A 17,654-nucleotide genomic window follows, 5' to 3' on the forward strand; every position below is an offset into this window, starting at 1 on the left:
AATATTTTTGATTAAAACTTGAGACAGGTATAATGGCAAAAGGTTTTAACTGCATTTAAAAAAGAATATTTGTTTTATAATTCTTATATTTATTTTTAATATTACATATTTTGATTTTATTTCCATTTAAAAAAATAAATAATAATTTTGATTCACGTGTGCACTAGTTGTGTTGGGTTTTTTTTTAACCATAAGTCATAATCATTTTTGTTAATGTTTAGCAAGAATTTAGAGAATATTTTTGCAATAGTTTGTGCATACAGAGAATATATAAAGTATTCAATGAGATTTGATATTTTTATCTCATGCTATGGAAAACTGAAATTGAGACAATTATAAGAAATATAGTAATGTTTTGATATCTTTAAATTAATTTGCAAGATAGTAATATTTACAGCATGTGAAGTATAATATTTGCATTTCACTGTTGGTATTGGCAATAAAGTGATAATAACAACTATTACTATTCAGCTGCCGATTTGGTTAATTCCGAGAGCGAGCGCTGAAAAAGCGCTTTGAGTCCCACTGGGAGAAAGGCGCTATATAAATACTAGTTATTATTAATAATAATATTATTATTATTATTTATATTTGTATTTTAAATAGTGAATATGTTTTAATAAAAATAGTTAACGTGACATGAACTCAATTTTTTTCTTTCATGATTTAGATTGAGAATACAGTTTTAAACAATTTATTTCTATTATCTAATTTGCTTCCTTCTCTTGGTATCCTTTGTGGAAGAAGCAGCAATGCACTACTGGGCGCTAGCTGAAAGCCAATGAGAAGAGGCATATAAACGCATAAACCAGTCAGCAGCTCCCGAGTCTACCTAGGTATCCATTATTAAAAAAAAAAAAAAAAGTTTTAAAGAAAGCAAAATAAATTTGAGAATAGAATTAAATTTGAGAATTGTTTAAATAGACATTAAACACTTAATACATTCTAGATAGAAAGATGCATTCAAAGAAATGATTATTCTGAGAATAACACGTAGATGTATTTTTTAAAGTTTCATTAGCTGTTTGAATATTAACAAAATTAGTGTAAAGTTTTAGAGGCCTATTTATGACATGTCTGTCGGACCTGATCTGACAGTGCGGATCAGGTCCGACAGACATCGCTGAATGCGGAGAGCAATACGCTCGCCGTATTCAGCATTGCACCAGCAGCTCTTGTGAGCTGCTGGTGCAACGCCGCCCCCTGCAGACTCGCGGCCAATCAGCCACCAGCAGGGGGGTGTCAATCAACCTGATCGTACTCGATCGGGTTAAATTCCGGCGATTCCTGTCTGCCTCATCCTGTCTTTAGATCGCTGCTTCATAACTGGTGTTTCCAGAAACACGGGCCCTCAAGCTCTATACGGAGCTTGATAGATAGGCCCCTTAGTGTCTATAAAACACTGGGAGCTGCCATGTTGTAATTTAGGTTACTTTCTCTGCTGTGGCCAATTAGGGACAGTTTTAAATAGGTCACTAGAGTGAGCAGCCAATGACTGTGTAGAATATAACAGTGTCCTGCTATCCTATTACTAATTTACAAAGATAGAAAGAAAAGAGGTACTATTCGGCACACTCAAACTCAGTATATGTTTGATGTTTACTGATTCCACATATGTATAGGAAAAAGAAAGAGGAAGGTTGTTAGATAAAATTAATTTTTTATTAGTAAATTAATAAAATTAGAGACATATTAAAAAACATACAAAAACACACACCTGCCCTCTGGAGATTGAGTCAAAAAGAACTCACTACAATAGTGAAGTGTAGGTGTCTTGTAAACTCACAGCATAAATGCAGGGGTAATAGGGCGATTATCCCGTTCAATATACTATATATATATAAGGCCGTTATAGCCGATCTGTCACACCCCTCTGTAATGTGCTGGGGTTTTACACAATATTGGAAACTTAGAAAGAAAAGTGGGTAATAATATAAGTGATATCTCATTAAACGGAGGAACTCATATGCATCATATGTCATTCCGTATTTTAGAGTGGTAAGACAAGACTATAATGTTAATATCTGGATTGATTATCCAGAAGGATTATGCATCCATATATCGATAAATTGGAACTATATCTAATCTAAATACTTCTAAATTAAGTATGGAGAGGTTGTGGTTCAGGAAAGATGCTTGTCAATAGAAAGGCTTGTCAATGTAAGTGAGTGTGCCCTTAACGATATTATTCAATTATATATAAAGGGTTAATCCCAACCGTGGACTTCCTTAGTCAAGTACTATATAGGACTTGTACACTCAATTCAGCATAAACTCGTAAAGTACTAGTTAAATATTATTCTGATAGCTATCAACCCAATATAAGTAATAAAGTGTTGGATAACAAAGTTCTGAAAGTGATTGGTATACTTTAGTACTATCAGTTATCAAAATGGGGTAAATCCCCTGCAAGTTTCCTTATGTCACAGATTATTACTTTCACATGCCTTGATTCATATGTATAAGTCTACCATTATATTTCGACTATAGCTATTATTGCAACAACACGACCATATCATGTAAACGCTCCCCCTATGATGGATTAAATCTAACCCAAACAGATATTGCTGTCGTGGGGCGATGTATCTCGCCGGTATGATAGTTTAAGCAATAGGGAGGACTCGAGCCAATAGAGATTAGAGTTACACTCTGTGAGATTAGCACTAATATTATATAGGATAGGACCTGTAATCAAAACGTTTCAGGTGGCGGATATATCAAGATATCGTTTTTATAACAAAGTGTGCAAAAGCACCAACAATTAATATAAACAGAGGGCAGGGCGAAAACTTTTACAGTAATAAAGCTTTGTGTCCATAATTTCAAAATCCTAATTATAACCATTTTATTTTATAAATATATATATATATATGATATGACACAGTGAATTTTTTTTGTATGACTTAAAGGGACATAACAGTGCAAAAGGAAAATGCTCTAATGTTTCAGAGCATTTTATACGTATGTATTGCTCGCCGTATTCAGCAAGGTCTGGCAGACCTGATCCGCAGTGTCGGATCAGGTTCGCCAGCCCTTGATAAATAGGGGCCATGGTTAAATCAAGCCCAGAACAGAAATGCATTACTGGCAGCTAGGTGAACACATCTAGTGAGCCAGTGACAAGAGGCATATGAATGTGACCACCAATTTAAAGCTAGTTCCCTGTAGTGCATTGCTGATCCTGAGCCTACCTATGTATGTTGTTCAACAAAGGATACCAAGAGAATGAAGTAAATTTGATCTGAACCGTGTAAACTTAATTTTTATGTCTCTTTCTCATATTTTGGGTTTTAAATGAGAGCTAACTTTTACCATATATAGTATAAAATCTATAAGTATAATATACTTGTATATAGAAATGTCAGTGCAGATTATTTTCTCACTATTATTAAAGATATAGGCACATGTTTAAGCTTGTTATTATTTACTTGTCATGCTGATGGTGTTTGATAACTGCTTTAGGCAGATGTCATTATTGCAAATCCATTCTGGAAGTTTCCGTCACAAGAACCGTATACCTTGCAATATGGAGGATGTGGAGAACAAGGAAGATACATTCATTTTACAACTGATTATATGAAAGATGACCGAGTGAGCAAACCATTTGGTCCACGAGGTAAAAAAAAAAAAAGAAATTGCATCTCTTTCATATAAATGCTAGACATGTCCATGTTTAATACTTTTTTTTGAAAAAATATTTCTTTGAATAATTAACACACATTTAGGCCCCCTTGGGTCATATGCATGTGATTTACTGATTGAACTCCGGTGAACTCATTTTTATGTCCCTTTAATCAGGGTCAGCTCTAGACTTAATGAGATATTAGTCACAGTCCAATTTTTGACCCATCTTGACACATTAAAAAAAACAAAAAAACATAATTAATTTTCCTAAGTATCACTTTTCCCTTCTGCTCAATTTTTTTTACAGCTGAATAAAACATCAAGTAGGGCTTATAGCAATAATTAATACTTTAATTGTAATTGGTTTCTCTAAGATTTAGATTTGTTAAGTCATTAATTAACACAAAAAAGCCTGTATCACAAGTAGCTAAAGAAATGCATATGCAGACACCAACATGCACGCACTATCCTGCAACCACAGACACCAACATGCAAACCCTAACCTGCAACCACAGACACCAACATACACACACTAACCTGTAACCACAGACACCAACATGCAAACACTAACCTGCAACCACAGACACCAACATGCAAACACTAACCTGCAACCACAGATACCAGCATGCACACACTAACCTGCAACCACAGACACCAACATGCAAACACTAACCTGCAACCACAGACACCAACATGCAAACACTAACCTGCAACCACAGATACCAACATGCACGCAGTAACCTGCAACCACAGACACCAACATGCAAACACTAACCTGCAACCACAGACACCAACATGCACACAGTAACCTGCAACCACAGACACCAACATGCAAACACTAACCTGCAACCACAGACACCAACATGCACGCACTAACCTGCAACCACAGACACCAACATGCACGCACTAACCTGCAACCACAGACACCAACATGCACACAGTAATGTGTATAATAATGACCATGTTTGGACTAAAGCACAATACATCTCCAAGATTTCATATGAACATCTTCTTCCTGTCAAGAATCTTGTTAATGTTTGTTGTTTTTATTGTAGGGAAAGTATTTGTCCATGAATGGGCTCATTATAGATGGGGGGTGTTTGATGAGTCAAATAAAGAAGTTCCTTATTACACCTCAAAAAATAACATAGAAGCAACAAGGTAAGACTCTTACTATTTAATCATTGTAATTTACAGTTCAATATATAGTAATACAGCACTAACAAAATGAATATTTTAGTCAAATGTTGTGTAAATATTATACTAGATTACTTGCACATGTGATTTAAAGGGACACTGAAACCAATTTTTTTCTTTCGTGATTCAGATAGAGCATGCAATTTTAAGCAACTTTCTTTTTTACTCCTAGTATCACATTTTCTTCATTCTCTTGGTATCTTTATTTGAAAAGCAAGAATGTAAGTTTTAATGCCGGCCCATTTTTGGTGAAAAACTGGGTTGTTCTTGCTGATTGGTAGATAAATTCACCCACCAATAAACAAGTGCTGTGTAGGGTACTAAACCAAAAAATTGCTTAGATGCCTTCTTTTTCAAATAAAGATAGCTAGATAACGAAGAAAAAATGATAATAGGAGTAAATTAGAAAATTGCTTAAAATTGCATGCTCTATCTAAATCACAAAAGAAAAAATTTGGGTTCAGTGTCCCTTTAACTTTCATCACTTTAACACATTAAGGGCTAGATTACGAGGGGAGATAAATTTATTGCTTTCGCTCATGCGTTATCTTTGCTAAACAAAGGCTTTTTGACTGCGCCCGGTTGTGCACGTATTACGTTTTGAAAGTAAAATGTTGGCGCACAAGCCAAAAACCCAGCGCACACACAAAAAGTTGGGCTTAGAATATCGCGACTACGTTAACATATTCTCCCGTAGACTTCAATGGAGCACGAAAACTGGAAAAAAAAATAACACCCATACTCCTGCCGATTATAATTTGATAAAATTATCAAAAATTATGAAACATACTGTCAAATATTCTAAATAGTCAATAGAATATATCTACCTTTTATATAGCATGTTTTTTAATAATTATTTTTTTTTTTTTAAATACTTATATTTTAATAACGCGTCTGGAGATTACTAAGTTTTCATGTGTGCTAACCTGACAGCATAAGATCTAAATTGCGAAACACAATGCACAAAACACATATACATTTCTATGTTCTTCACATAGAAATAATGTACTTTTTATTATTAAATATAAATTTCTATATATATCTGATACTGTTCATGTAAAATACAAATCTATACCTATATATCTATAGGAATAGATATACAGGTATAGGTATATACAGAAACATATGTATTTATAATAAAAAGGACATTATCTTGCAAGTGAAGAACATTGGAATGTGAAATATGATTGTACAATACCTAAACAGTATAACACATAAATATGTAAATACAAATAATTTTTTAACACTGTAGACCTCATATCTTTGAGCCCTTATAACTTTTTAATGCATTTTTTAAAAACATAATTCATTATTATTATGTTATTATGCGTGTTACTGTACTGTTATACTGATATATATTTGATGTGTTTTGTGAAACCTTTTAGTCTTGCATAACAGTTAAACAGAGCTCTGAAGTTTTTTTTTGTAAAACTTTGTTGAAACTCAGAGCCTCTCTTTGAGAGCATACTGAGGTAGGCTCATGAGTGGGCACGTGTCTAGAGCACTATATGTATAACACTATTGCTAACATTTTTGCAAACAAATTGCTGCCATATAATGCTCACAACACACATGAACATCAGCATAATAATATAATTGGACTTATTTTTGTAAATGCAAACTCTATGGGCTCGATTTATGGTTCGCTGTCATGAACCTTGTCCATCCTGCCTCGGCTGGCCATATATAAAATGGCACAATCTGCTTTCACACGAACAATGGCGCTCAAGAGGGAGGGGGCTGTCAATCATCCTGATTTGATCGGGATGATTACAATCCACCACCTAAAGTGTCACAGACAGGTTAAGTAGCAGCCTGAAATACTGGGGCTCTGATGCTGCTATCATAGCTTGATAAATGGAACCCTATCTGAATAACTAAATGTTATTTTAATATCTCTTCAAATATAGCATTGACTAAGAAAGAACTAAGTTAACGGATGTGTTTAACTTTACTGAAGGTTATTGGACACATATCTCCTCCTTGTACCTGATTGTATATTCTTTGTGAACCAGTATGCCATTTAAATGAATTAATCAGCTTCTCATCAAAGTGGTTGTAGGGTCTAATGATGTAGGTAGCGCTGCGGAATCTGTTGGCGCTCTACAAATAACCGATAATAATAATAATAATAGGACTATATTACAAAACTACCAACCCTATAAGGATTTTTTTGGCTTTCAAAGACTTTATTGAAAATAATTTTTCAAAATTAATCAAGTAAAGGAAATAATCATATTCATATGGAGCTTGATGCCCCTTGTTTCAGGCGAGCCTTCAGGCTCACTTGAAACAGAAGTTATGAAGAAGCGGTCTAAAGACCACTGCTCCATAACTTGTCCACTGTAATGCTCGTGGGATACCCCTCTATCAGACCGAACTCAGCCAGTAGTCTTGTTATCCCGGTGTCGATCCGGAATGATAGGGAATTTCCCAGAGCAGAGTAGGTTTGCAAGATGAGATAAATTGCACTCACTACAGGAAGGAAAGTGCTTGGCGGCAACAGGCAGGAAACCAGAGACAACCCACTAGGGTGGTCAGGCAGGCAAGGTTTGGCAACAGTAAGGCAGCCCAGGGGTAAACCACTAGGATGGTCAGGCAGGGTTCGGCAACAGTAAGGCAGTCCAGGTGTAAACCACTAGGATCGTCAGGCAGGCATTGTTTGGCAACAGTAAGGCAATCCAGGGCAGATAGGGGTTAACAGGTAGAGTGGTCAGACTGACAGAGTTAAGCAACAATATCAATCCAGTAGTTAAGGGTTAAATAGGCAGAGTGGTCGGACAAGCAGAGTTCAGCAGCAGTATCAATCCAGCAGTTAAAGGATTAACAGGCAGAGTGGTCGGACAAGCAGAGTTCAGCAGCAGTATCAATCCAGCAGTTAAGGGGTAAACAGGCAGAGTGGTCGGACAAGCAGGGGTCAGCAACAAAATAACAATCCAGCATACGAATCAATAATACCCAGGAGAAAAGTAAGTAACACCTATACTTGGGCAGTGATAGGTAGGACTGAAGTTACTTACATAGGTGCAGGATTCTCACCACAGGAGATCCAGACCGGCTTCTGAAGGAGGAAGCGTGCAGCGATGACGTCACCGCCGCACACAGAGAGGAGCCGACTCCCCCATAGGCCCTAGGCAACGAGCAGACATCAGGCGCTGCGTCCCTAGCAACAGCTAGAGCGGCGTGGCGCAAGAAATGCTGGTGCAATGATAAATGCCGACAGCGTAGGCTGTCGGCATTTATCGATGTGTGGCAGACATGATCCACTACAGCGGACCAAAAATGGAGCACTGGTTTACAGATAGAAGGTGCTTAAATCCACCTATGAGAAACCTGCTAATCAGTATATATCCCTATAAGCTATAAAGTGTAGTACCAATAGTTTAATTCAAAGGCTCATATACATATGCTAAAAGGCACAATTAACTAAAATGAGTTAAAGCAAATAAGCTCAATTTAATACGTAAAATTCCGGAATTAAAGAAATAAAAAGCAGTACTTATAAATCACAATATACAATTAATATTTCATTTATGGCACATAATAAATAACAACTCTTGATAGAGCTAAGCAAAATGATGTTAGGTCCAGAGTCCCAATAAACCCAGATAAAGTGATGTCTAGAGACAAAAGAGACAAAGGAAGGTCCTGTTACAGGCGGTAAGGAGTTTAAAAAGAATGGTGTATTCAAGTACTTACACCAGGTGTTGGCACTTCTGGTTTAGTTGGAGTCCAAATGTCCACAAAATTAGTATAATGTAATAATTAGGTTTCCCAACCTTTTAGGTCCACATCTGGTTTGGAGTTCTCTCGAACTATACTTTAAGTGATCTTAGGAAGTCAATGGGATATTTTTTGTAAACAGGTGTAGATGTATAACGTATAGCCTATACCAAACAATAGACCGCTATTACTCCCCTTCCTACACCTGATACTACAGGTGCTTCTCAGAGTCAAAAGCTCAAACAGCTTTTTGACTCGTATAGCCTATACCAAACAATAGACCGCTATTACTCCCCTTCCTACACCTGATACTACAGGTGCTTCTCAGAGTCAAAAGCTCAAACAGAGAGCTCCAGAAATGTGATCTAGTGCAGGGGACAACAAATCAGTTAAAAATTCAGGAGCTAATAAGAATATTTTGGAGACAGTGGTATTTGTATATTAATAAATGGAGAATAACCAAAAATATGGAGAATTACCATTAAAGTTAGGAGCCAGGTGGAAAATTCTAGGAGCCAGTGGCTCACTAGCTCTTAGATTTGTCAAGCCCTGATCTAGAGATCAGTTTTGTTCCAAGGAGCCAGGACCTTTCTGAGCTGAGATATTGAGGTTTACATATCTGTAAAGGAAAAATTAGTTGTGTGCCATGACACATATCTCAATTACATTTTAAAAATATATCATTTTTTCTGTGCCAGGTGTTCACTTAATATTAAAGGTAAAAACCAGCAGCGTTACCAAGGGAAATTGATCAATTGTGAAATTGACACTGCTACTGGACTTTATAAAGAAGGCTGCGAGTTTTACCCTGATAAGAACCAGATGACCAAAGAATCCATTATGTTTTCTCAGGACATGACACATGTGAGTATTGTTACATTTAATAAGAAAGTGTGTACTGTCTGTCTACCATCATGTTATGACAAAGCTTTTACTGTATTACAATAAAAGGAGTTCAAGTTTAAAGGGCCATAATAGTTAAAAGACTATATGTTCTGAATTAGAAGAGCAAACCATTTTAAAGCTAACAACCCTGCACCTCTATATATTTAAACCCCACAATGGAGTTAAACACACAGTAAAAGTACTGTTCAGGACCCGCAAAGCACTGCTGGTCTCAAGAAGAAACTGCCCTTGATCCAATCAGCAGTGCTAGTCACGTGGCACTACTGTGTAACTAGCGCTGCTGATTGGATGAACGTCAGTTTCTGCTCAGCAGTGCTCTATGGGTGCCAAGTGGTACTTCTATTATATGGGGGTTAAATACATAGTGGTACAGGGAATCTGATCTTTAAAATGATATGTTTTAACAAATTAGCGCATGTCAGTTTTCTACTATAATGGCCCTTTAAGACAGAAAGTAAGTGAAGAATCCTCTCTATATACACTTAATGCATTACTGCTGAGAGTTGTTAGCTGATCAGTCTCAGCATGTTTTCCTAAAGTATTTCATGATTCAGACACAGCATGCAATACATTTTTATTTTATTATTTCCACTATGAAACTGTGGACATTTTTTTAATGTGCACACTTTCTGGTGCACTAGGATTACCAGCTGTCCCTCACAAACATACTGGACATCTTTAGGTGATTTGGTAGCGGTGATATGTGGGGTTACTCATAGCCTCTTCCCTTGACGTCACTATATAGATTTTTTCACAACTGAGTGGTGATTATATCCCCATTGGCAGCCAGTAACATACAATAATTATTGTTTCTTCTTTGACTGCCAGTAACACATATAGTAGTGATTTAATTCTCCCTTGACTGTCAGTAGCACACACAGAAATCTTACCCCAGTGGTTACATGTAACACACTTATCCGCTTTAGGACAACACATTTTAGAGAATTTCTACTTAAACAGCAATAAGTATTGCTTTTTTATTTACCTATCAAAACTATCTTTTTTTTTAGTAGACAAACCAAGGTATTGATCTAGCCCCATTTTGGTTGTCAAATGTAATCATATTGAAAACATTGTAAACTTTTTCACAAACTTTGGGTTTCTCACTGAAATTATTTACAGACATGCATGGCTTTGCCTTTGCTTTTTGGTAATTAGAAGGCCGCTAATTGCTGCTCTGCATCACACTTCTAATATTCCAGACAGTGAAGGAGATAATTAGGTAGCTTGTAAGGTTATTTTTTAGCTGTAGTGTAGAGATTACTCTCCCACCTAACACTTCCCATTTGCCTCACTAGTTTCTGTAGCGAAGTGAGCATGTGCAAGAGTTCCCAGTACATATTCATATGGGTCTGTGAGTGGCGCTGTCACATGATACAGGGGCAGTGAAAATTAATTAATTATTAATATTGTCACAGAAAAAAATCTACTGCTCGTTTGATATTCAAAGTAATTGTAATTGCATTGTCTTTTCATTATTATGCTTTTACTTATTATACAATTCTACTGTATTTAACAATTTTAGGTCTATGTTTGTGATATATGCATTTCTGACCCGTCTAGCGTATGACTAGTAGTATGATTAATATTTTGTGGGTGTTTGTTTCCTAATTATACTGTACATATTTTTGGGTTTCAAAGGACCCTGACATATCCCCTTTATGTTAAAGGGACATGAAACCCAAACATTTTCTTTCATGATTCAGATAGAGAATACAATTTTAAACAACTTTCCAATTTACTTCTATTATCTAATTTGTTTCCTTCTCTTGTTAACATTTGCTGAAAGGTTTATCTAGGCAAGTTCATGAGCAGCAGAGAACCTAGGTTCTAGCTGTTGATTGGTGGCTGCATAGATATATTGAATGTGATTGGCTCACCCATGTGTTATGACAAAGCTTTTACTGTATTACAATAAAAGGAGTTCAAGTTTAAAGGGCCATAATAGTTAAAAGACTATATGTTCTGAATTAGAAGAGCAAACCATTTTAAAGCTAACAACCCTGCACCTCTATATATTTAAACCCCACAATGGAGTTAAACACACAGTAAAAGTACTGTTCAGGACCCGCAAAGCACTGCTGGTCTCAAGAAGAAACTGCCCTTGATCCAATCAGCAGTGCTAGTCACGTGGCACTACTGTGTAACTAGCGCTGCTGATTGGATGAACGTCAGTTTCTGCTCAGCAGTGCTCTATGGGTGCCAAGTGGTACTTCTATTATATGGGGGTTAAATACATAGTGGTACAGGGAATCTGATCTTTAAAATGATATGTTTTAACAAATTAGCGCATGTCAGTTTTCTACTATAATGGCCCTTTAAGACAGAAAGTAAGTGAAGAATCCTCTCTATATACACTTAATGCATTACTGCTGAGAGTTGTTAGCTGATCAGTCTCAGCATGTTTTCCTAAAGTATTTCATGATTCAGACACAGCATGCAATACATTTTTATTTTATTATTTCCACTATGAAACTGTGGACATTTTTTTAATGTGCACACTTTCTGGTGCACTAGGATTACCAGCTGTCCCTCACAAACATACTGGACATCTTTAGGTGATTTGGTAGCGGTGATATGTGGGGTTACTCATAGCCTCTTCCCTTGACGTCACTATATAGATTTTTTCACAACTGAGTGGTGATTATATCCCCATTGGCAGCCAGTAACATACAATAATTATTGTTTCTTCTTTGACTGCCAGTAACACATATAGTAGTGATTTAATTCTCCCTTGACTGTCAGTAGCACACACAGAAATCTTACCCCAGTGGTTACATGTAACACACTTATCCGCTTTAGGACAACACATTTTAGAGAATTTCTACTTAAACAGCAATAAGTATTGCTTTTTTATTTACCTATCAAAACTATCTTTTTTTTTTAGTAGACAAACCAAGGTATTGATCTAGCCCCATTTTGGTTGTCAAATGTAATCATATTGAAAACATTGTAAACTTTTTCACAAACTTTGGGTTTCTCACTGAAATTATTTACAGACATGCATGGCTTTGCCTTTGCTTTTTGGTAATTAGAAGGCCGCTAATTGCTGCTCTGCATCACACTTCTAATATTCCAGACAGTGAAGGAGATAATTAGGTAGCTTGTAAGGTTATTTTTTAGCTGTAGTGTAGAGATTACTCTCCCACCTAACACTTCCCATTTGCCTCACTAGTTTCTGTAGCGAAGTGAGCATGTGCAAGAGTTCCCAGTACATATTCATATGGGTCTGTGAGTGGCGCTGTCACATGATACAGGGGCAGTGAAAATTAATTAATTATTAATATTGTCACAGAAAAAAATCTACTGCTCGTTTGATATTCAAAGTAATTGTAATTGCATTGTCTTTTCATTATTATGCTTTTACTTATTATACAATTCTACTGTATTTAACAATTTTAGGTCTATGTTTGTGATATATGCATTTCTGACCCGTCTAGCGTATGACTAGTAGTATGATTAATATTTTGTGGGTGTTTGTTTCCTAATTATACTGTACATATTTTTGGGTTTCAAAGGACCCTGACATATCCCCTTTATGTTAAAGGGACATGAAACCCAAACATTTTCTTTCATGATTCAGATAGAGAATACAATTTTAAACAACTTTCCAATTTACTTCTATTATCTAATTTGTTTCCTTCTCTTGTTAACATTTGCTGAAAGGTTTATCTAGGCAAGTTCATGAGCAGCAGAGAACCTAGGTTCTAGCTGTTGATTGGTGGCTGCATAGATATATTGAATGTGATTGGCTCACCCATGTGTTCAGTTAGAAACTAGTAGTGCATTGCTGCTCCTTCAAGAAATGATACCAAGAGAATGAAACAAATTAGATAATAGAAGTAAATTAGAAAGTTGTTTAAAATTGTATTCTCTATCTGACTCATGAAAGAAAAATTTGGGGTTTCATGTACCTTTAAGTTAAAATACCTAAATAAAGTTAACCTAGACTGGCATTCATAAACCTACAGTACAACTAAATAAATACATGCAGAAGTTCATCAAATGACCAGGATAGCTAGACCTTACTCATGATATAGGGGTGGGTGAGAGTCTAGGTTAAATTAAGGGCTAGATTTATTAAAGCTGAGGCTTACAGGGGCGTGTATACGTGCCCCTGTATGCCTCAGCTCGCCTGTGGCGGGGCAAAATTACCTGCAGGTATTCGGCATTGCACACGAGCGCAATTTTGCGCTCACGTGCAATCCCGCCCCCTGCCCGCACACAGCCAATCACGCGCGGGCAGGAGCTGTCAATCTCCTCGGTCTGACTAGACCGAGGAGATTGAATTTCGCCACATTAGAGGTGGCGAAGAGGCTAGGGAAGCGGCGGTCTGGTGACCGCTGCTTGATAAATGACGGCGAGCAAGTTCTTGTGAGAACTTGCAGCCATAGGGCTTTAATAAATCTAGTCCTAAGATGATAGGATAGATATCTCTTAGACAAGGTAATTTAGGGGTTAATATAAACAGCCTCCTACCCTGGAGTCTTATAAAAAGACAATGCAATAGCACTTAGTCTGAACTTCAAATGAGTAGTAGATTTTTTTGCTGACAAATTTATGTTCATTTCCACTCCCCCTGTATCATGTGACAGCCATCAGCCAATCACAAATGCATATATGTATGTTCTGTGAATTTTTGCACATGCTCAGTAGGAGCTGGTGACTCAAAGTGTAAATATAAAAAGACTGTACAATTTGTTAATGGAGGTTAATTGGAAATTTATTTAAAATTACTGCTCTGACTCATGAAAGTTTAATTTTAACTTGAGTGTCCGTTAAACCTGAGCTCTTGTAATATACTTAAAATAAAGGCATTATGGAGAAAATAACACTTTAGAGATTTAGTAATAGACACTTTAAACCCCACTTTAACAACTAGATTATGAATGGAGTACAAAATTGTGTTCCCACCAGAAATTTATATGTGATCAATTTTTTTACCATCGCAGGTCGCAAGTAAAAGTTTTGCGCTCTTGGGGTCGCATCCTCATGCAGAAAAAAAAACTTTGCGAAGTTGCGAACCCAGGATCGTATTCCCCATAGACTTAATGGAGCCTCATTTTGAACAAAAAAATAACAGCCACCAGCTTGCGCAATCATGACTGCAGGATTGCATTGGTGAGATATATGTATGTATTTCTATACATGTGTATATCTGTATTTACAGATATGTAAATACATATACACACATATAAATACATATGTATAGAAATAAATACATATATAGTTATAGACAAAAACACAAGCATTCAAGGTAAAATATGGCTATATCAAAGGTACTGGGGAGCCTAGACGCCGTCGTCCATACAGCACAAGAGGCGGGCTGCACATCCGGGGATCCAGCACTCAACGTGAAGAAAACCGCTTGGACTGTCCGCTGTAGATAAATGTAACAAAGGAAAAAAGAACTCCCACACAGCTTAAAAGTCAGTATTGATTAAGCAACACCCTGTATCAGTTATTGAAGGCTGAGTTAAGACACTATGCATAGAGCACCTTAGTAAAATATTTGTTGAAAATGTATTGAATACACATTAAAAAGTCCAAACAGAAATTGAGTATATAGACACAATCACTCACAGATATCTGAAAGACAAGGATAGCGGTGAAGTCATCTGACGCGTTTCACACCGGTTGGCGCTTTCTCAAAGATAGTTTTGGGAGTGTTCTTAGTGAGACTAAGTAGCCAACACTGAATTCAGTCACACCCACAAACGAATTGACGTATTGAGCTTTTCACATAACATTAGCTTAAAACAGACACACAAATTAATTAATTATTAATGTTTAAAAGCAATGGGAAATGGCCTCTTAATTACAACAGTGTTGCCTTCCCTTGGTTGGTTAAATTAATTGTCTAAAATGTGGTGTGTCTCTATAATTACTTGACCAATCAAAATTCAGAACATTAAATACTTAACATAACAACACACTTAGAGTTATGAAACAATATTTTTAAGTTTTTCTTTTCAGAGTCAAACTGATCATATAAAATATGTATTTAATTTAAATGAGTCCTCATTTGTACTTTACCTCCCCAATGTATATTAGGTTTTAATTAGACATTTTAATTATTCATTTTATTTCTACCTTTTTTAGTGCTTATGGAAAGATTGTGTGAGCCCATGTTTACAATAACATCTTTTCTTGCCCCTCATATTGAGTTGAAATCGATATCTGCATTTAAATGTCTTTAAGTTCTGGAATGTAATTCACAGATATATTTTCTGATATAAGTGAAAGCATGATCAGATAATTATAAACCTTTTGTCTTTATATGATTACAAGTCACTAAATGTTTTCAAATATTAAGTTCTAGATTTAGGATAGGCGACTGTTTTAAGTGCTTTAAAATAATGAATTTTGGGCTTGATAAATGCAAAAATAATTTTGGTAAACAAAGATTTCATTCCTCAAAGTAACATTAATTTGAATATTAAATGTAACATTCAAATATTTGACATTATTGTATAATAAAATCCACATAACCTTCAAAATCAGTCTATTGGAATCAGTTTATATTATAGTATTCAAATCTTAAATTAGAATATCTGAATGTAAATATTTGGTATATGAACGTTACATTCAATATTCAAATGCTAGATATTCAAACATTAAAATGTGCATTAAAATGGTAGAACAAATGTTACATTACTTATTATTAAAATATAGACATTCTCTCATCCCTATTCCAGATATAATAGAATAAATATTTAAATATGGAAAGATAGATGGATAGATATATAGATAGAATCATACAATATAATTAATGTTTTTTATTTTCAGGTAACAGACTTCTGTGATAAAAATACACACAATGATGAAGCTCCAAATCTGCAAAATAAAGTGTGCAACCTTCGCAGTACATGGGATGTTATCATGAGTTCTGATGACATGAAATCCACAACTCCAATCACAAGCACCAGCATTCCTGTCCCTTCCTTCTCACTTCTGCAACATAAAAACAGAGTGGTCACTTTAGTGCTTGATGTTTCTGGCAGTATGAACGATGTAAGTGTTCTATAATGCTTTTTGTCATTATGTAACATACGAACAGCTTATCGGCATGAATCATTGATGAAACCCCCTTACCTTTAATTTTAGTTTTATTGGTTTTCTCAATTCAAATAAATTTCTTTATCCCATTCATGATGGCTGGTGTACCTTGTATGTTGGTCGGCCATAGTGCTTCCAGGGCATGCAAAAATAGCATGGTCTTGCCACTATCGTTGACCCATCAGCGAGAACTATACTCCTACCGTCTTGTAAATCATATGGATGGCTGACTTACAGGGTAAATAGGATGTTGTTTGAAGGGGTTAATGTAATAGGCACTGCCATGTTGGAGCCTAGGTTTTCCCAGGTTACACAGAAACATAAATATTACCAGCAGATAAGAGCCATAGGCCCAGCAAGTCTGCCTGATATTTCCTAAAAGTATAAACTTATCTAGTTTATAGGATAGCCTTATGCTTGTCCCAGGCATTCTTAAAGTCCCCCACAGTGTCATTACCATCTCTTGTGGAAGTTTATTCCATGAATCAATCACCCTTTCTGTAAAGAAGCTTATGAAAATTACTCTTGAATATACTACTCGTCCGCTTGAGATCATGACCCCTTGTTCTTGAATTTTCCTTTTTATGTAATATACTCACTGGCTCAGTTTTACTAAGCCCTTTAATACACTTGAAAGTTGCTATCATATCACCTCTTTCCCTTCTCTCCTATAAGCTATACATATTTAGGTCATTGAGTCTCTCCTGGTACGTTTTATATTTTAGAGCATGTACCATTTTAGTAGCCCTCCTTTGCACAGAAGTTTGTTTATATCCTTCTGAAGATATGGCCTCCAGAACTGCACACAATACTCAAGATGAGGCCTAACTAATGATCTGTAAAGTGGCATAAGAACCTTACTATTTCTGCTGCAAATACCTCTACCAATACATCCAAGCATTCTGCTAGCCTTACTCGCTGCAGTACAACATTGTTTACTAATGATAAATAATCTGAAATAATAATCCCCAAATCCTGTTCCTCATTTGTAATAGTCAGTAAAGTGTCATTGAGTCTGTAATTAAAGTTTTAATTTTTCTCCCCTAAATGCATTATTTTACAATTTGCTGTCTTAAACTTTAGATCCAAGTCATTTGTCCAATCCTCCAATTGTTGTATATCACTTCTCATTTTGTCTACTCCCC

At 35.9% G+C, this 17,654-nt stretch overlaps 1 pseudogene; it reads left to right on the forward strand.

Moving 5' to 3' along the window:
• The window catches only part of LOC128641114 (calcium-activated chloride channel regulator 1-like), a 67,529-nt pseudogene that overhangs the window by 10,609 nt on the left and 39,266 nt on the right, over positions 1–17,654 (forward strand).

Source organism: Bombina bombina, chromosome 10 (genome assembly GCF_027579735.1).
Source record: "Bombina bombina isolate aBomBom1 chromosome 10, aBomBom1.pri, whole genome shotgun sequence".
In the NCBI taxonomy this organism is placed as follows: Eukaryota; Metazoa; Chordata; class Amphibia; order Anura; family Bombinatoridae; genus Bombina; species Bombina bombina.